Here is a 20,211-nt window from a genome sequence, read left to right on the forward strand (position 1 = left end):
TAGCATACAAGACAGAGCAACAAAGTGAGGGAAAGATGGGATCAAGAAGTGCATTTTTGGGTTTATACCATAGTATGGACATTGGGAATGATGCGTAGCTCCTAGTCGGAGGAAAATAATCTCAAGTTAGAGCTACTTGCAGCTCCTTCTCCATGAATTCCAATTTTCACCCATGTTCTATGATAGCTGAGGAAATCTCTCCGACTTGATATTAGCAAAAAGTGTTCAAAACCTAAAGTATCAAAACGGGTTCCAACGATAATGTTCTCCAAGGTAAAGATCCTTGGACCCAGAGGTTGTTCCACCTCCCCTAAATTCTTGATAGGACGGCAAAAAGTGTCTCTTGTAAATAACAGTTCCTTTGTTGAACTCTCAAAGGTCTTGTTTAAACAATAACTTCAGTAACAATCTTTCTGTAGTGTTTCTTGTAACTTAATAAGACCACCTGGTGTACTCCCCTGCCAGGAATCGTCATAAGATTTCAGCTGCCTGGTGTACTCACCTACCAGGACTTCTTTTGCAGTTTTCCAACACACCACGTATACGCCCCTACCAGGTACCTATATCAACTTCACAGTGCTTTGGCTGTACCACAATAGCACATACCGTGAGGACTTGGTGCCAATTGCTCAGTTCAAACTTCTTCCCCACATTGACATTTAATTCATCTGCAATTGATTGGAATTTGCCTTTATGATTTGTTTGTCTGCAGTCAACTATTTTTTATTGGATTACTCTTCCCCACACTGGAATCTCATGCATCTACATGTGTTTGGGGTTTGTTTTTATACTTTGTCCTGATTGCATTTAAATAGGCTTTGGGTATTTTCTACACCAGCGATCTCATATTGTTCATGTACTTGGTGGCATGCTTGTCTGAACGCCCTGGGGCCCTCTGACTCTGCTTGAACCTTTATGGCTCCCTCAGACGTTTTCCACTCTGAGTGTCATGGCTCCGCGTTCACACGCCAGGTGTCTCACTCGGTCCAGACTGGAGAACGCTGCTTCTGCAAATGGCTCACCCGCCAGAAGCTCCTACTCTGGCTACCTGCATCTCCATGGCTCGCCTTGTTCGCATGCGGCTTCTCTCTCCTTGTTCCGGCAGCTTTCCAGCGTTCCGCATTTGTGAGTCTCAGCATGAGGTTTGACGTCCTCTCCTGCACTCGCCCCTCCAACAGTGTGGTTACCATTTTTAAATGTCCCACACACAGAGGGATTGGGAAAACAAGTCTGCATGTTGGACATCAGGTTCCTGTCATTTTTGCACAAACTCCCTCATCCTCCTGCTCCTCCTCCTCGTCTCAGTACCCGAGTGGTTATGGTAGTTGGAGTTCATGGATGTCATGGGTCTTTTAGCGCTTAGATAGTTTTTCTCAGAGGTTTCACCTGAAGAGAGTAGAAACAAAAAGGTCTTGTGTCAGAGTTGTGGGTGTTTGGGTTACATGTGGGAGCCTGGCCACAATAACAATAGTCCATTAAGAACTCTCATTAGAGGATCCTCCTCATGGGAAAGTGAGGAACACTGTCTTCCCGATAGTTCTCCCATGCGATCCTCCCTCACAGCTCCACCCCCAGGGTCATGATCAGGTAGCAACTGCCGGGGAATTCAGGACTACTCCATTTAATTAATCACAACTATAAAAAACCAGACGAGTAGGATGGCAATGTGGGGTATGTGGGTTAAAGCAGCAGAGCTGGAATGATGCCAAGAGACCAGAGAGGAGGGTGTAGCAAGTGGAGGACTTGGGAGGCGGAGTCTTGGGAGTATTTGTAAAAAAGGTTAAGGTAGGTTGCTGGGACTGAGGGAGTAATGGCAATTTTGTTGTGAGCAAGATGTGATGAATGCAATGGATTCATCATATATTCCCCGGCGGTGACCACCTCCCATGTAGCCAGGGGACAGCAGACACTACCTGATCTTGACCCTGGGGACGGCTATATGAGGGAGGATCACATGGGAGGAGACAACTACCAGGAAGATGTCATGACTTAATTGGACGAGACGCCGTATCCCCCCCCTTTTCCATGAGGAAGACCCTCTAATGCCCAAGACCTTAAGGGCCTATTGTCAGCTGTTTGTTCCCAACATCTTCCCAATATTCTTTAGGTCAAACCCTGATCTATGACCTCGACACACAAAGGTCCAACAAAACCTTTTGCTTCTGACATACCTTTATGTGAAAATGCTCTCTCATGTAAAACCACTGAGAAAAACTAAATGCTATACATCCAATGACACCCATGGACTCCAACTCCCATAATCACTGAAGTACTGAGACGAGGAGGGTGAAGGAGTTGGTGCAAGGTTACAGGAGCCCAAAGCTCTATGTGCAGACAGGTTGTAGAGAATCATCTGTGCGTGGGACATTTAAAGATGGCAACCGCACTACTGAGGGTGGAAGTGCAGGAGAAGACGTCTGTTCCTATGAAGAGGCTTTTGAGCGCAGGGGACCTGTACCAGTGTGGCGGAGCAGAGTAGTCCGATGAGACAGAAGGAGAAATGCAGCGTGCGAGCAGGCCGTGCCGTGGAGACAGCAGGAGCCGAGAGAGAGTTCCTGACCGCTCCGCAGCTCAAAGTGGCAGCGTTCTCTATAACAGGACATAAAGGGAAGCAGGCGTGTGACCGCTGAGCCACGAGGAAGCAAGAAGGACGTCTGCACAATACAGAGTTGGAAGCGAGCAGCAGAGCCATGCCGCAGAAGCGCGAACATGACCAGAGACGCTGAAGAGAACTGACGAGTCAACCCAAAACAAGTTGAGACCGCAGGGCATAAAGGTGACTGCACCAAAGACAATATGAATGTTATGAGATTGCTAACACAGAAACTACAAGAAGATTGTTTAAATGCAGAAAAGGCAAAGTACAGATTCAAGCACCAATAAGATATGGATGCATGAGATGCAAGTGTGGGGCAAAGTTTGAAAGAACATTACTGTAGACATATAACCCGGGCCAAGAACAGTATAAGCAGTTTTGGTGATAGAGAGGAACTGTGAAACATATAAGAAGTCCTGACAGGAGAGTACACCAGACAGTTAGAATCACACTGAGTCCTAGCAGGGGAGTATACGAAGCGAGTAGCAAACCTATAAGAAATACTGAAGGACAGTGTTTTCTAGACAAAGGAGAAACTTGTGTTAAAGATGAACTAGTTACTCTTACCTTGTAACGTTCTTTCGATGGGATGTTCCTCCGACGTATTCCTTATCTTAGATAGAAATCCTTCAGCTTTGCTGGCCTCGGAAAATTTTTTCGCCAGAGGGCGCTGCGCGTCGATGATCGCCGAGTCGATGACCCTCGACGGCCTCCGTGCCGACGTCGACGTCATCCTGCCTATAAAGGCCGCGCGCAGCGTCCGTTGCTCAGTTCCGTTTTGTAGTCCCCAGTAATGTTTTTGGATTAGACTAATCACCTTGAAGGAGCATAGGCTGCAAACCCACAGGAAGTCATACTGCGGGGATGGATGGGAGGGTCGATAAGGAATACGTCGGAGGAACATCCCATCGAAAGAACGTTACAAGGTAAGAGTAACTAGTTCTTCGAAGGGATTGTGTCCTCCGACGTATTCCTTATCTTAGATAGACTCCCATAGCAGTGGTATTGTGACTGGAGGCGGGAGTAATAAAAGTTATGTTACCCTTCCAGAATGGACAGAGTGTAACACAGCCTTGCCGAATCTAGTTTCTTGACTAGAGGAGGAATCCAGGCTATAGAATTTGGTAAATGTATGTGCGGACGACCATGTGGCAGCCGCACATATATCTCGAATTGGCACCCCTCTTTGAAGGGCTGAGGATGTTGCGATACCCCTGGTAGAATGAGCCCTTAGATTTTGAGGAGGCTCCTTTCCTGCCAATTTGTAGCACTCCAGAATGGCTAAAATAATCCATCTGGAGATGGTTTGTTTTGTTATTGGAAGGCCCAACTTATGTCCTGCATAACCTATAAAGAGTTGGTCTGCTTGTCTGATCTTAGCCAATCTGCTGATATAGAAGCTCAAGGCTCGCTTAGGGTCCAGCCTGTGCAGTCTCTCTTCCTCCTTCCCCGGATGAGGAGGAGGGTAGAAAGAAGGTAATATAATCTTCTGAGTGATGTGAAACTCCGAGACTACCTTCGGGAGGAAGTTAGGCTTCACCTGAAGAACAACTTTGTCCTTGTAAAAGATTGTATGTGGAGGTTTACACGATAAGGCTTGCAACTCGCTAACCCTTCTAGCAGATGTCAATGCTATTAGCAAAACAGTTTTGAGGGTGAGAAGCTTCAATGAACAAGAGTGTAGTGGTTCAAAAGGGGCACCCTTTAGGAAGTTTAAAATTAGGTTTAAATCCCATAAGGGAACTTGAAAAGGTTTCGGGGGATAAACATTAGTTAATCCTTTTAGGTATTGTATTACCAATGGAATTTTGAAGTATGAAGGTTCCTCTGCAGTGCGCTTAAAGATTGATAGCGCTGCGAGATAGCCCTTAATTGTGCCAACCTGTAGGCCTGAATTAGCCAGGTAAAGTAAGAATGACAACACCATAGGTGTACCACAAGAAAAGGGTTCAATATTCTTTTCTCTGCACCAGCTGCAAAATTTGTTCCAACGGCAGCGGTATAGAGTTTTAGTTGCCGGCCTTCTGGCCGAAAGCAACACCTCCATAACATCATCCGGAAGGTCCCAATCCTTGTACCTCAACCTTTCAGACACCAAGCGTGAAGGTTGAGGGTCTTGATGGCTGGATGGAGAACCTGACCTTCCTTCTGCGAGAGAAGATCCTCTCTGTATGGCAGTCGAATTGGAGGGCAGATGGACATGTCTAGAAGGTCCGGGTACCACGTTCTCCTGGCCCAATCCGGGGCAATTAGGATCATGGTCTTCCGAAACCTTCTCAACCTCCTGATCATTTGAGGAATGACAGGGACCGGAGGGAACGCGTACAGAAGTGGGAACTCCCAGTCCACTACGAACGCATCTCCTAGAGCTCCTCTCGGGGGAAATTCCCTTGAGCAAAATCTGTCGCACTTCCTGTTGATACTGGTGGCGAACAGATCCACTTGAGGGGTTCCCCAAAGGGCGAAGATCTCTTGAAGGACTTCCTGAGCTATCTCCCACTCGTGAGAGACTGTGCTCTGCCTGCTCAGAGCGTCCGCTGTCAAGTTCTTCTCTCCGGCTAGGTGAATTGCCGATAGAGAGATTCCTTCCTGAATTGCCCAAAACCAGAGCTGCATCGCCTCTCTGCACAGTGGTAGTGAGCCTACGCCTCCTCTTTTGTTGAGGTAGTGCATGGCCACTGTATTGTCCGTCATTATTAGGACGTTTCTTCCCCGTACAGACGGCAGAAAAGCCTTCAGCGCTAGTCTGATGGCTCTCAGCTCCAACAGGTTGATATGTAGTCTGGACTCCGATGGAGACCAACGACCGCTGATGGTCAAGTCGTTGGCGTGAGCTCCCCACCCCGTGAGTGAGGCATCCGTGACTACTGTTATCTCCGGCCATGGTTGCCAAAACATTTCTCCTTTCAGGATGTTCTCCCGACAGGCCCACCACTGAAGGTCTCGGGCTACTTTGACCGGGATCCGAAGGAGATCTGTCATCCTTCCTGAGAACTGTGACCACTGAGTTCTCAGTGCCCACTGGAGGGATCTCATTCTCAGGCGAGCCTCCGGCACGAGGAATATGCAGGATGCCATGAGGCCTAGCAACCTCAGAAAGTCGTAGGCTGGGAGATATTGGGCATTCTGAAATCTGATGACCATCTGCAGAATATCTCGAGCCCTCACCTCTGGTGGCAAGGCTTTTCCCAGGGAAGTGTCCAGGACTGCTCCAATGAATTGGAGTCTCTGTGATGGTATCATCTGTGACTTCTTTAAATTGAGGGAGAAGCCCAGCTTGTGAAGGAAGTGGCAAACATAATCTAGTTGTCTCTGAGCCTGTTCCGAAGATACAGCTCTGATCAACCAATCGTCTAGGTAAGGGTAGACATGAATCCCTTCCCTCCTTAGACTTGCAGCCACAACCGACATTAGCTTGGTAAAGACCCTCGGGGCGGAGGTTAGCCCAAATGGCAGAACTCGAAATTGATAATGAGAGCTGCCAATTGCGAACCTCAGGTATCTCCTGTGCCTGGGATGGATCGGCACATGGAAATAAGCGTCCTGGAGGTCTAGAGATACCAACCAGTCCTGAAGCTGGAGGGCCTGAAGGATCTGAGAGAGAGTCACCATCTTGAACTTGTCCTTTCGGAGGAATTTGTTCAATTCCCGTAAGTCTAAGATGGGTCTCAGTCCTCCGTCCTTCTTCGGTATTATGAAGTAGGGGGAGTACCAACCCTTGTTCCTTTCCGCTACAGGTACCAGTTCTATGGCACCTTTCTCTAGCAGGTCTAAAACCTCCTGCAAGAGGAGCGGATCTGGAAGCTTCAAAGGGTTGTTCCCCGGTGGATGACTCTGAGGGATATGTAGGAAGGGCAGGCAGTAACCTTGGGCTACTGTCTCCAGAGCCCAAGCATCTGACGTAATAGCCTGCCATTCCGTCAGATGGTGAGTTAACCTGCCCCCTACTGGTGTTCTGTGAGGGGAGACCTCAGAGTGGTTTTGAAGCGGCTGATGCAGTTGCCGAAGGTAAAGTGGCTCCTGCTCCTGCGGGTGCGGCTTTCTTTCCCCTACCCCGTCCACCACGGGTAAATCTTCCTTGGCCTCTTTGAGCCGGTCGTCCCCTGCCCCTTCCATATGAGGAATAGTAACGAAAGGACCGTCCTCTCCACGATGATCCCGAAGGACGAAAGGTATTCTGACGGATAGCAGCTCCCAATGACTTGGCTGCTGCCTTGGACGTTTGCAGTTTCTCCAAACTGTCATCCGCCTTCTTTCCAAAGAGGGTAGAACCGTCAAAGGGCATATTCAAAAGCCTGGTCTGCACGTCAGAGGCAAAACCAGACTTCCTCAACCACGCATGCCTGCGGATTGTGGTACTTGCCGCCATGGCCCTGCTGATACTGTCAGCAGAATCTAGGCCAGTTTGTAGGGTCTCGCACATCGCATCTTTACCATCCCTGATGATGTTTAAAAATGCGTCCCTTTCCTCTCCTTCTTGGAGGCAGTCAGCCGCTGATGAAGCGCACTCCCAAAGGGTGTGGCTGAACCTAGCGAGCGTACAGGTCGCGTTAATAGACTTTAACGCCATGCTACAGGCAGAAAAAACCTTCTTAGCCATGGCATCATATTTTTTGTCATCCCTATCCTGCGGAGCAGTGGGGTATGCAGATGTGCTGCCTGATGAGGTTGCAGCCTGTACAACCAAGCTCTCAGGAGTAGGGTGTTTTGACAAATATTCAGGGTCAGAACTAGCCACCCTGTATTTTGTTGACAGTTTTTTATTTACTGCCGGGATAATTTCTGGCGTTTCCCAGTTTGTCAAAATCCTTCTCTGTAGAGCAGAGTGAAATGGAACCACAGGATCCTCCTGTGGGCCCTTGTCCAGTATGTCAGTGAGGTCATCCTGCTGAAAGGCAGGAGAAGGTGCAGACCAACCCATAAATTCTATGATTCTAGACATCAGAGCTCTATATGGAGTCTCCGCATGTTCTCCTGGGTCTGGTTTGATAAATTCTGCTTCAGGAGAAGTGTCCAAGCCACTAGCTTCCTGAAGTGCATCCTGAAGATTTTTTAATCTTCCTTCCTCAGAGGCGAAAGTCTCTGGCTCTGGTGATGTGGTCCTCTGTAAATCAATATCTTGGTCTGAATCCTCCCTTTCCTCAAAAATCGAGGTTAAAGGGGGATACATTGGTTTTTGGAATGGTATAAACCCCATTTCCAATGCAGAAGGAGCCATCATCACAGGCCTTGAAAACGTCGATGTCGTCGACACCGACGTGAAAGTACTCGAAGGCGCCGTGAAAAGCGTCGAGAAATGTGTACTAGGCCTCGAAGAACTCGAAAGGATCGGAGTCTTGCTCGAGAACGACGTCGACGTTCTCGGCGTCGAGTCGGAGGTCTTTTGTCTAACCGTTGGCTGTGGAGTAGCCGTGGTTCTTTCCTTCACCGGCGTCGATATCGGCGTCGACGTCGGCGTCGACTCGATCGACTGATGCGCCGATGAATCCTTCGACAACGGCGTCGATGGCGCCGACCTCTGTTTCGAAGGAGTTTTCGACGATGGCGTCGATGATGCTTTATCTCCCGATGGCTCGAGGCGCTTTCGGGTTGACTTTTCCGCCGGGTACTGCGACTCGCGGCGTTTAGATTTTTTGGGTTTTTTACCCGGGGTATCACCCTCAGCTGTCTTCGAGGGGGACGAGGCCGCTTTCTCGAAGACGCTTAGCATCTTTTTCCTGAATTCCTCCCACTCAGCTTGCGAGCTGCGTTTTGTGGGGCAATGAACTCTCTCAGGAGAACTCGACGAAGATGACGAAGGGGATCTCCTACGTCTCTTCTTCGAGTGTCTCGATGTCGACGAGTGGTGGGAGCCACTTCGTGATCTAGATCGAGAGTGTTTTTTATGGTGAGGAGACGAACGTCTCGACTCTACCGAAGAAGCTTTCGAGGAAGTTAAAGTTGACCTACCTCTCTCGAGCTTCCCCCTACGCTCCTTCAAGGCTTTCGCCGTCATGGAAAGGCATTCCTCACACTCCGAACTCTGGTGCGTGATTCCCAGACACCACAAACAGACCCTGTGAGGGTCCGTCAACGACATTTTCTTCCCGCAGTCTCGGCACTTTTTGAAACCGGACCGAGGGGTCGTCGGGTCGGAGGAGGATGCCATCGATATCGAGGTAAATAGTAGTTATTATATACGTTATCTTGACGAGAACTGAGCAACGGTGTTCCGAGGCACAACGAAGCGCGGAAAAACGGAACTGAGCAACGGACGCTGCGCGCGGCCTTTATAGGCAGGATGACGTCGACGTCGGCACGGAGGCCGTCGAGGGTCATCGACTCGGCGATCATCGACGCGCAGCGCCCTCTGGCGAAAAAATTTTCCGAGGCCAGCAAAGCTGAAGGATTTCTATCTAAGATAAGGAATACGTCGGAGGACACAATCCCTTCGAAAGATTGTTACAGGACTTGTTGCCTAACAGGAACATTGTGAATAAAGGAGAGAGACACAGGAATTCTTAGAAAAAGTGACATTTCCATTCCATTTCATTTCAATATCCAGGGGAAGGGAACCACCCTCTGGGTCCAAATTCTTTCACCTTGGAGAACATTTTCGTTAGAGCCATTATAATTTTCAATTGTGAACACGTTTTTGCTTATATCAGTTTGAAGACATTTCCTTTTACACTTTGTGTTTTGTTCATAGTGTGAGGGTCAGGATAGGAAATTCTGGACACAAAGACGGCTTTTCAGTTAGTAACATCATGACCCAGACACATCCTTAGTTTTTGGTTCCTAGGTAGGTACACTCCTCTTTAGAATAGGGTCAGAGGAATTTTACTGACCCATTTTCATTTAAATACAAGTCTTTACACAAAAACATGACAAATGTGTGTTCGGCTTTCATTTCTGACCCCTGACAGAGAGCAGAGAAGGAGGTTGAGTAGGTGTGTGAAAGTGAGAAAAGTTGGAGGCAGGAGAGAAGGTTATAGTAGAGGCGCTGGTAGTGATACCAGTGATTTGGAGGGAAGCTGATAACATCAGGAGTGAGTTGGATGATAAAGAGAGAAGGGATAGGTGAAGAGAGTGATAAGGAACAAGTTACTTACCTGTAACTGTTGTTCTCCAGCATGGGTCTGGCATGGATTCACATGCTCATGAATGTTCCCAGTCAGGCTGGGAATCCTCGGTAAAGAAAAAATCATTAACAGTTTCGTTTCTGATCTGGCTTTCTTAGTAGTAACCAATCACTGATCTCTGGGTCATACTGCCCCCAGCCAATGGCTGCCCTCTCCCTAAGCCCCTCCCCTGGCAGCCATCCTCAGATTTGGTAGCACGTAAAGTGGCAGTATGACCAAGTGAAGAGCCGCAGAGGGGTAGGAGGGAGGGTTCGCATGTGAATCCATGCCAGACCCATGCTGGAGAACAACAGTTACAGGTAAGTAACTGGTTCCTTCTCCAGCATGGGGTCTGGCATGGATTCACATGCTCATGAATAAAAGAATACATAGCAGTACACACATGCACAACCACGGGAGGTGGCAAGGCTCAACATTAAGCATTACATAAAACTCAACATTAAGCATCTCTTACCTCCTCACCAGGCTCACCTTAAGCGAACAGGTTCCGCAGCACTGCCTGGCCGACTCCAGACTCATCTATGGAATCCCGGTCGACGCAGTAGAATCTTGTGAAGGTGTGCGTCGACCTCCACGTAGCAGCCCTGCAGCTGTCCAGCGGGGGCACACCAGACAAGAACGCTGTGGTAGCAGCGATCGCTCTGGTCGAATGGGCTCTCGGACGGCCGGGCAACGGTCGGTTTGCCAACCGATGACAGTGCATGATGCAGCCGGAGAGCCATCTGGAAATGGAAGCCTTCGAGAGAGCCTTCCCTTGGTTCACAGGTCCAAAGTTCACAAACAGCTGTGATGTCTTCCGAAAACTCTTCGTTCGGTCCACGTAGAACTTCAGCGCTCTAGCTACATCCAGCGAGTGCAAAGTCCTCTCGGCTGGCGATGGGAAAAAAACTGGCAACACCAAAGACTCGTTGAAATGGAAGTCTGACGGCACCTTGGGCATGAAGGAGGGGTGCGTCCTCAGCACCACCCTCGTCTCGTGGAAAGTCAAGTATGGAGGATTGCAGGAAAGGGCCTGAAGCTCTCCCACGCGTCGTGCAGAGGTGATGGCCACAAGGAACGCTGTCTTCCACGACAGGAACTTCAACGGAGCCGAATGCAAGGGCTCGAATGGCGGGCCCATGAGCCTGGTCAGCACCACGTTGAACTCCCACACCGGGGCTGGAGCCCTCACCGGCGGGAACGAACGGAACAGTCCTTTCATAAACTCCTTCACCAGGCGATGAGACCCCAGAGACGACCGTCCTGCAGTTCTGGTGTATCGGGAAATCGCTGCCAGATTTATCTTGATGGAAGCGTGCGCTACTCAAGCTTTGGCCAGCGACAGTAAGTACGGTAGCACTTGAGGGGCTGTAATCCGTAGAGGGTTGATCTTCTGTGCACGGCACCAGACAGAGAACCTCTTCTACTTGTGTACGTAGCACTTGAGAGTTGAGGACGCCCTGGCCTTTGAAAGAACCTCTCTGCAGTCAGCCGGGATATGGTACCCTCCAAACTCTAGTGCTGCAGGAGCCAGGCCTGCAAGTTCAGTGACTCCGGGTCGTGATGAAGAATGGCGCCTCCTTCTTTGGAGAGAAGATCTGCATCCGTCGACAGTTTGACTGGTGGGGACGTTGACAAGTCCAGAAGGTCCGGGAACCAGATCTGTCTCGGCCACCTCGGTGCGACGAGGATCATCCTGCACCGGGACCTCTTGAGTTGGTTGATGAGCCCTAGCAGCAACGGCGGGAACGCATACAGGAACAGGCCGTCCCGGGGGAACGAGAAAGCATCGCCCATGCTCCTCGGCTGGGGGAACCTGCTGGCGAACCTCTGGCACTTGGAGTTCATCGCCATCGTGAACAGGTCGATTTGGGGTTTGCCCCATCACTGGAAGAGATGATCCACTTGATCCTGGTGTAGTTCCCACTAGTAGCACGAGAGCAGCTCCCTGCTGAGTGAGTCGGCGATGGTGTTTTTATCCCTGTCAGATGAAAAGGTACCAGAAACATCCAGGGGCAACGACCCAGTGCCACAGATCCTGGGCTTCCTTGGACAGGGCTGGGGATCTGGTTCCTCCCTGCTTCTGGATGTAGAACATAGTGGTGGTGTTGTCGGTGAAGATCCTCACCACCTTGCCCTTGAGAGATGGGAGGAATGACTTGAGGGCCCAGAACACTGCTCGGAGCTCCAGTATGTTGATGTGGAGAGGCCTCTCCTCCGGGAGCCACAGGCCTCTCGCGTGAAGATCTACGGTGTGCGCTCCCCACCCCTCCAGGGAGGCATCCGTCGTCACCGTCAGCTGGTATGCTGGAGTCTGAAAATCCGTGCCCGCGGCGAGATGCACGCGGGTGCCCCACCATCGAATTGCATGGCGGAATGCTTTGTTGAGCAAGATCTTGTCCTCGAAGCTGTCCGTCGCTTGCATCCAACGGGCGTCGAGGAACTCCTGCAGAGGGCACATCCGAAGCCTGCACAGGCGCACCAAATAGATGCTAGAGGACATCATCCCGAGAAGGGACTTCATGGACCTCACTCTGGCCACGTCCGTGGCCAGCAGATGCGGTACCTTGCCCAGGATGGCCTTCGTTCTTTCCTCCGACGGCGAGGCCAACTGCGCTACTGTATCGAGCTTGGCTCCCAGAAACAGCGCGACCTGCGACAGAACCAGGTGGGATTTGGGGAAGTTGATAGAGAATCCCAGGTCCGTGAGCAGCCGGATGGTTTTTGCTGTGTGTTCTACGGCGAGTTCTCTTGTCCCTGCTCGGATGAGCCAGTCATCCAGGTAGGGGTAGACATGGATCCCTGGAGGCGCAGCCACTGGTGCTAGGCACTTGGTGAACACCCTGGGCGCCAAGTGCAATCCAAATGGGAGGGCCTTGAACTGGTAGTGCTGCCCTTGGACTACGAACCTGAAAAACTTTTGGTGTCCTTTTAGGATGGGGATGTGAAAGTACGCATGCTCCAATTACAACGACGATAGGAAGTCCCCCTCCTCCAGCTGGCCCAGCACGTGCTGGAGGGTGACCATCCAGAACTTCTGTGCCTTGATGTATTTCTTTAGCTGAAGCAAGTCCAGGATGGGGCGCCAACCTCCTGTCTCATTTCTGATGAGGAAGTATCTTGAGTATACTCCGGAGCCCCGGAGTCTCTTTGAGACAAGCTCGATGGCTTCTTTCTTGAGCATCGCCCTTACCTCCAACAGTAGTTGAGGTATGTGGTTTTCCTTCCTAGCCACGGGAGGAATTCAGGGGCACTTCTTTAGAAATTCCAGAGTGTGCCCGTGGACCAGGGCATCCAGCACCCACCGGTCGTACTTCCACACGCTGACTAACCTGGTCAGCCGGCCTCGCTGACAAACCTGGTCAGCCGGCCTCCCACCGGGGTGCTTTGGTGGGGGCCCGACGCGACGGCCGGTTCAGTCTTGCTTGGAAGCAGCCTTGCGGCCCTGGCCTCCCTGGTGGCGACGGCGAGATCCACCGGACTGGCCTCGTCCCCTGTAGGCTTCTTGCGACGAGGAGCAGGCTGCCTGACGGTAGGTTTAGGAGCCACCACCAAATCCTTTGGAGGCACCTTGCTTGCCTCTGGAGTTCCGAAAGGGCGGCCGCTGCTGCTGCAGAACTCCCAAGGCCCAAGTCGTCTCTGTGTCGGTCTTGATGGCCTGCAGCGACTCATCCACAGTCTTTCCAAACAGATTGTTCCCGTCGAAGGGCATGTCCAAAACCTTGGCTTGCAGGTCCTGGCGGAAATCCGTCGCCTTGAGCCGCCCCCGCCGTCGAAGGCAACCGCCATTGCCCAACTGGCGGTAACCGGTGTCGCCAATATCCGTGGCCACAGTTATGGCGTGGTCCGACGCCACCTCACCCTCCTGTAAGATCACCAGGGCCTCTTCCCTCTTGTCGTCCGGGACGAAATCTAACAGGGGGGCGATCTTGTACCACAATTCCCTATCGTAGCGGGCCACAATCGCTAGGGCGTTGGCCACCTTAATCGTCATAGCCGCCGAGATGACTCGTCCCATGGCGTCCAGCTACTTTCCCTCGCCGTCCAGTGGGGAAGTTGAGGATGACGCTGATGCCCCCCCCGCTTTCTTCTTGGCCGCCGCTGAGATGACCAAATCTTAAATCTGGGGTCGGCTGCACTCTAATGCACAACGGGGCGGCGTCGGGGACCCGGTACTTCTTCTCGTACCGGTCCATCTTGGCAGGTGTCGTAGACGGGTTCTTGTCATCCAGCAACGGCACCGCAAGGACAGTCTTCCTTTTGGCCTAGCGCCGTTGGTAGAGGAAGCCTTCCTTCTCCTCAGGGCAGAGTTGAAAAAGCTTGGATGCCCTGGCAATCATGGCGTGGAAGGAGCCCATCTCGTCGGGCGGGAACACCCAAGGAATCGGAGACAGGAGGCCAGTCCCGTCGTCACCGCCGTCGTCATCCGTCCCCGTCGTGGCCGTGTCTGTTCCAGTGTCGTCCCTCGGAATCGGGGAAGGCGACAAAGGCTGAGAAGGCCATGAGGGCTGAAGGGGCACTGGATGAATTCTCCTTTTGTTCTGAAGGCTTCCCGACGGACCCGGTACAGCTGGGTCGTCCGTCGGGGGCAGGGGCAGTCTCGTCCTTATCTCTGTGCATAAGGCTTGGATTGCCGTCAAAATGGCCACCGAGTTGTCCTGAGGCTCGGGTTGCGACGGGCGTGCCGGGAGCCACGTTTCCTCCACGGGAACCTCGTTGTTGCCACCCTCGCTCTCGTCGTCCCCCTCCTTGGGATTCCTCCCCTGGGGTTGGGCCGCTTCCAAATTCTCGGCCAGTTCCTCCTCGGAGGATGTGTCTGTGACGGCCACCGGCCACCCCCCCCCTCTTTTTCCACGGGGTCTTCACGGGGGGTCTTCTCGATGGGCCTAAAAGAGGATTCCCTCAGCGGAGGCAGGGAAACTGGGCCCCGAGGTCGCCTCCACTGGGATAGCCTTCACAGGCTTCGCTAGGGTCGCAGCGACTCCCTCAACAGAGGCCTTAGCCGGGTGAATCAAGGCCTTCACCACCTTGGGCGCGCTTGAGGCCTTCACCTTAGGGGGAGGGTCACCGCCTCGGCCGGTTCCTCCGAGATCGACCGGTGCCTCTCCAGAAGCTTAGCCGGGTTCTCGGATTTTCTCTCCCCCGAGCCAGAGTGTTGGCTCGCGGTTGATGGCGTCGGTGAAGGTGCGCCCTGCCTGGCAGCCGAGGAGACCGACCGTTCGGCACTCCCGGTGCCCGCGGACTCGCGGTGCTTTGCCTTCTGTTGGGCCCCCGTTGCCGGGGCGCCCTCACAGGACTTAAAAGACCGCTCGGACTTCTTCTCCTCCTTCTCACCTGCTGGGCTCTTGCGTTCCAGCCAGTTGGAGAGACGGGTCCGGCGATCCCTCATCCGTTCCGACATGTTAAAGCAAAACACACAGTCCTTCTCAACGTGCGTTTTGTCCTCGTGGAGGCAGTAAAGGCATTTCAAATGCTCGTCCTCCTTGAACACATTTTGTAGGTTGCATCCCGGGCAGATCCTGAACAACTTGCCGGGAGTCGAGCTTCCCTTCTCCTGGGCCATGTTCTTCTCGTCCACGAGGTTGGCCTCAAAAACTTCTGGAATCCTCCAAGAAGCGCAACTCGACAAAAACTTCACCCTTGAGGGGCGTAGATAAATCCAAAACAGGTCCCTGTTGATCGGGAGTAGAAACGGTGGAGCTTGAGGCTCAATTAGACTGAAAAATGAGATAAACCTCTTTGAAAAAGCGCAAAACGCAGTAAAAGCTCGGGAACTATAGCACGAGGACTCCCAACACTTGAGCGTGCAGTAAAAATCTGAGGATGGCTGCCAGGGGCGGGGCTTAGGGGGAGAGCAGTCATTGGCTGGGGGCAGTATGACCCAAAGACCAGTGATTGGTTACTACTAAGAAAGACCGATCAGAAACAAAACGGATAATGATTTTTTCCTTACCGAGGATTCCCAGCCTGACGACGGGGAATATTCATGAGCATGTGAATCCATGCCAGACCCCATGCTGGAGAATTATAATTACAATTGTTCTTTTATAAACGCACTTGATGCCAGAGATTGGTTTCTAAGCGTGGGATCGGTATTCGAACTTGCGTTGCGCTGTATTGTCTTACTTCCAAGACAAACGTGTTGCCCCTGAGCTAGGCGCCCCCACCCTATTAACCTTTGTGCTCCTTACTCGCATAGTCCAGTAGAGTCCTCAGCAACCCTTGCTTGTCCTGTTTCTCATTCGCCATCTTCTTTTTCTTTGCTTACGAATATTGACACAACTGCATTTACCTATGTCAATCTGACAGAAGCACCCTCCAATTCTATACCTTCTACTCTTATTCCACAGCGGTCGCGCCACTTCTAACTTCTTACCCAATTCTTTAATTTAACAATTCTCTATCTTCCACTTTTTTCTCTTTTTCTTTCAAAACATGCTAACTTCATTCCTATTTTGGAAAAGAAAAATCCATCAATCCCTCTATCACATCTAATTTTTATCCCATCTCTCTTGCACCTTATGTCTCTCAGATTCTTGAAAGAATCGTTTACTACCAGGTGTTTTATTAGCTAAATTTTCATTTTTTGCTACACCCTTGAAATCTGGTTTCCATCACTTCCACTCCACGGAAACTGTCCTACCCTTCTCCATGACTGATTTGCTTCCTTCTGCTTGCTATAACATGCATTATTTTCTTATCTTCCTCGATTTAGCTGCACCCTTAGACACCATTGACCACGCTATCCTCTCTTCAAGGCTTTTGTCACTCAGCATTTCTAGTACTGCTCACATATGGTTACTTTCCTATTTGGTGAATCACACTTATTTTGTTTCTTGGTCTGGCCACTCATCTTCCTACCGACTACAATTCGGGGCACCTTGGATGTTCTTGGTCCTCTCCAGTACTCAATGTATACCATTCTTCACTCTTCTATTATTTCTGTTCCCTTTTCCCATCATCTCCAAGAAGACAACTCACAAGGTTTAAGTTAATTACCTGTAACTATTATCCTCCAGCATGGGTCTGACATTGATTCACATGCTCATGAATATTCCCTGTTGTCAGGATGGGAATCCTTGGTAAAAGAAAAAACAGTTTCACTTTCACTTAAACACTATTTATCCTCTAAACCAATCACTGTCTTCTGGGTCATACTGCCCCCATCCAATGACAGTCCTCTCCCTAAGCCCCTCTCTTCTGGCAGCCATCTTCAGATTTGGTAAGCACGTAAAGTGGCAGTATGACCAAGAAGATCCGCAGAGGGGACAGAGGGAGGGTTCACATGTGAATCCATGCCAGACCCATGCTGGAGAACAATAGTTACAAATAAGTAACTTAAACCTTCTCCACAATGGGGTCTGACATGGACTCGCATGCTCATGAATAACATTCGTTATGGCATAGCAGTATACCCTTAGACAACCACAGGAGGTGGTCAGGCTCAACAGAAGTAATTAATTCTTACCTCTGGAATAGTCTCACATCAAACAGGTTGCGTAGCACTGGTTGGCCGACTCTGGACTCCTCCCTGGAATCCCTGTCGACGCAGTAGAACTTCGTGAACGTGTGGGCGGACCTCCACCTAGCAGCCCTGCAGATGTCCAGCAGAGGCACACCAGAGAGGAACGCCATCGTTGCAGCAATCGCTCTGGTGGAGTGGGCTCTTGGACGGCGAGGCAGCGGTCTGTTCGCCAACCGATGAGTGTATGATGCAGCCGGAGAGCCACCTTGAAATGGAAGCCTTGGACAGTGCCTTCCCATGGTTCTCAGGACCAAAGTTCACAAATAGTTGTGAAGTCTTCCAAAAACTTTGTGCGTGTCATGTAGAACTCGGGGCATGAGCAACATCCAGTGAATGTAAGGCCCTTTCCACCGGTGACAAAGGTTTTGAGAAAAAACAGGTAGCACCAAAGGCTCGTTGAGGTGGAATTACGACAAAAGCTTCGGCATGAAATAGGGGTGCGTATGCAGCACCACCCTCGATTAGTGGAAAGTCTGGTATGGTTGCTTGCAGGATAGGGCCTGGATCTCGCCTACCCTTCTGACTGAGGTGATGGCCACCAGGAAAGCAGTTTTTCACTAGAGAATCTTGAGAGGGACCTGATACATAGACTCAAAGGGAGCCCCCATGAGACTCGTCAGAACCATGTTGAGTTCCCACCATGGGGCAGGAGCCTTCACTGGTGGAAAAAAAAAAGTCCCATGAGAAATTCCTTGATGAGTCGATGGGACCAAAGTGAAGATCTTCCTGGGGATCTGGTGTAGCGGGAAATAGCCACCAGATGTACCTTATGGAGGCGTGTGCCATTTCAGCCTTGGCCAAGGATAGCAAGTATGGAAGAACCTGCAGGGCTGTGACCCTCAGAGGGGTAATCTTCTGAGATCGGCACCACGTAACGTAGCACTTCAAAATCGACCACGCCCTGGCCTTGGGAGGACCTCCCTGCAGTCAACTCAAATCCTCCAAACTCTAGGGCTGCAGGAGCCAAGCCCTCAGGTTCAGCAATCCGGGGTTGTGATGAAGGAATGTGCCGCCTCCTCTGGTGATCCAAACCCGCTGGTAGCTTGACCGTTTGGGACGCCAACAGGCTGAGAAGGTCCGGATACTAAATCTGCCACGGCCATCATCTTGCATGGAGACCGAGTGTGTTGATGACTCATAGCAGGAGAGGTAAACGGGGGAACGCGTAGAGGAACAGAACACGTCCTCAGGCTCCTCGGCTAGTGGAACCGGCTGGTAAACCTCTGGCACTGGAGTTTGCCGCTGTCTCAAAAAGAACTATCTGGGGCCTGCCCCACTTGACGAACATGAGATCCACCCGATCCTGACAAAGCTCCCACTCGTGGCAGGAGCGCATTTCCCTGCTAAGGGAGTCTGCAATGGTGTTCTTGACTTCCGCCAGGTGGAGAGGGACGAGGAACATCCCCTGTCCGATGGCCCAGCGCCACAAATCCTGCACTTCTTTGGAGAGCGCTGGGGATCGAGTTCCCCCTGCTTCATGATGTAGAACATGATGGTGGTGTTGTTGTCTGTAAAGATACTCACCACCTTGCCTTTCAGAGACGGTAGGAACAACTTGAAGGCCCAGAACACTGCCTGTAGCTCCAGGATGTTGACATGAAGATCCTTCTCCTCCCGCAGCCACAGGCCTCTGGCGTGCAGATGTCCACTGTGCGCTCCCCATTCCTCTAGGGAGGCATCCGTGGTGACCGTCTCCTGGTATGGCAGACTTTGAAATCATGTGCCTTGGGCGATGTTAACGCCCCACCATACCATCGCAACTCTTTGTTGAGCAAGGTCTTGTCCGTGAAGTTTCCGGACACCTGTATCCAGCGGGCGTCCTGGAATTTCTAAAGGGGTCACATATGCAACCTTCAGAGCCGGATGAGGTAGATGCAGGACAACATCATGCCCAGTTATAACTTGATGTCCCGCAATGTGGTCGTCTTAGTCGACAGCCACTGCGCCTTTCCTAGAATGGCAGCTATCCTCTTCACCGAGGGCGATGCCAGGCAGTACATCTTATTGAGCAAAGCGCCTAGGAACAGTGCATTCTGTGATGGCGTTAAGCAGGACTTTGGATAGTTGACAGAGAATCCCAGATCCGTTAGTAGCCAGACAGTCGCCTCCGTGTGTCCGTCGGCCAGCTCGGGTGAGCGGGTACAAATCAGCCAGTCGTCCAGGTACGGGTATACGTGTATGCCCTGTAGAAGTAGATGGGCTGCCTCTGGTGCCAGGCATTTCGTGAACACTATGGGGGCCGAATTTAAGCCTAAAGGTAGGGCCTTGAACTGGTAGTGCTGTCCCTGCACCACAAAACGTAGACACTTTCGATGTTGCTTGTGAATGGGGACGTGGATGTAGGCGTCCAACAACGTCAAGAAGTCTACTCTTTCCAGTTGGCCAAGCACGTGTTTCAACGTGACCATCCTGAATTTTTTGGACTTAGGTATTTTTCCCAGAGACCGTAAGTCTAGGATGGGCCTACAGCCCAGTCTTCTTTTCTGACCAAAAAGTAGATTCCAGATGGAATAGACTCCGGTGCCCCAGAGCCGTTGGGGAACTATCACCCCTTTTCACAGCATTGCCCGTACCTCTTCCAGGAGCTGAAGGATGTGCTGCTTCTGACGGGTAACCGGAGGGATCCGCGGACACCTACATCTCTCGGTGGTGATCTTTCTCCACTTGCTGACAAACCTAGTCAGTCGGCCTCCCGCCGGGGTGGGGCCCGACGTCCCAGCCGGTTCAGGCTTGCTCCAACATCAGCGTCCTTCCCTGTGGGCAACAGCAATGCGGTCCACCGCTACCGTAATCCTGGGATCGGCCTTTGTAGGCTTCCTGGGTTGTGGAAGACTATTGGTACAATACTGAGAAACCTTTGGAAGACCTGCTCGACTTTCCCCTGGAGGAGCGAAAAGAAGAGCAGTGCTGCTGGAGAGTGTCCAGGGAACTGGCCATCTCTGTATCCGCTTTGATGGCTTGAAGGGACTCGTTGACCTTCCCGAACAATT

The 20,211-nt window shown here is 51.3% G+C and overlaps 1 protein-coding gene across 4 annotated transcripts in view; it reads right to left on the reverse strand.

Moving 5' to 3' along the window:
- TFAM (transcription factor A, mitochondrial) overlaps nucleotides 1-20,211 on the reverse strand; it is a 438,863-nt gene that overhangs the window by 206,544 nt on the left and 212,108 nt on the right. The window lies entirely within an intron of this gene.

This window comes from Ambystoma mexicanum, chromosome 8, assembly GCF_040938575.1.
Source record: "Ambystoma mexicanum isolate Mex_15411 chromosome 8, UKY_AmexF1_1, whole genome shotgun sequence".
NCBI classification, from domain to species: Eukaryota; Metazoa; Chordata; class Amphibia; order Caudata; family Ambystomatidae; genus Ambystoma; species Ambystoma mexicanum.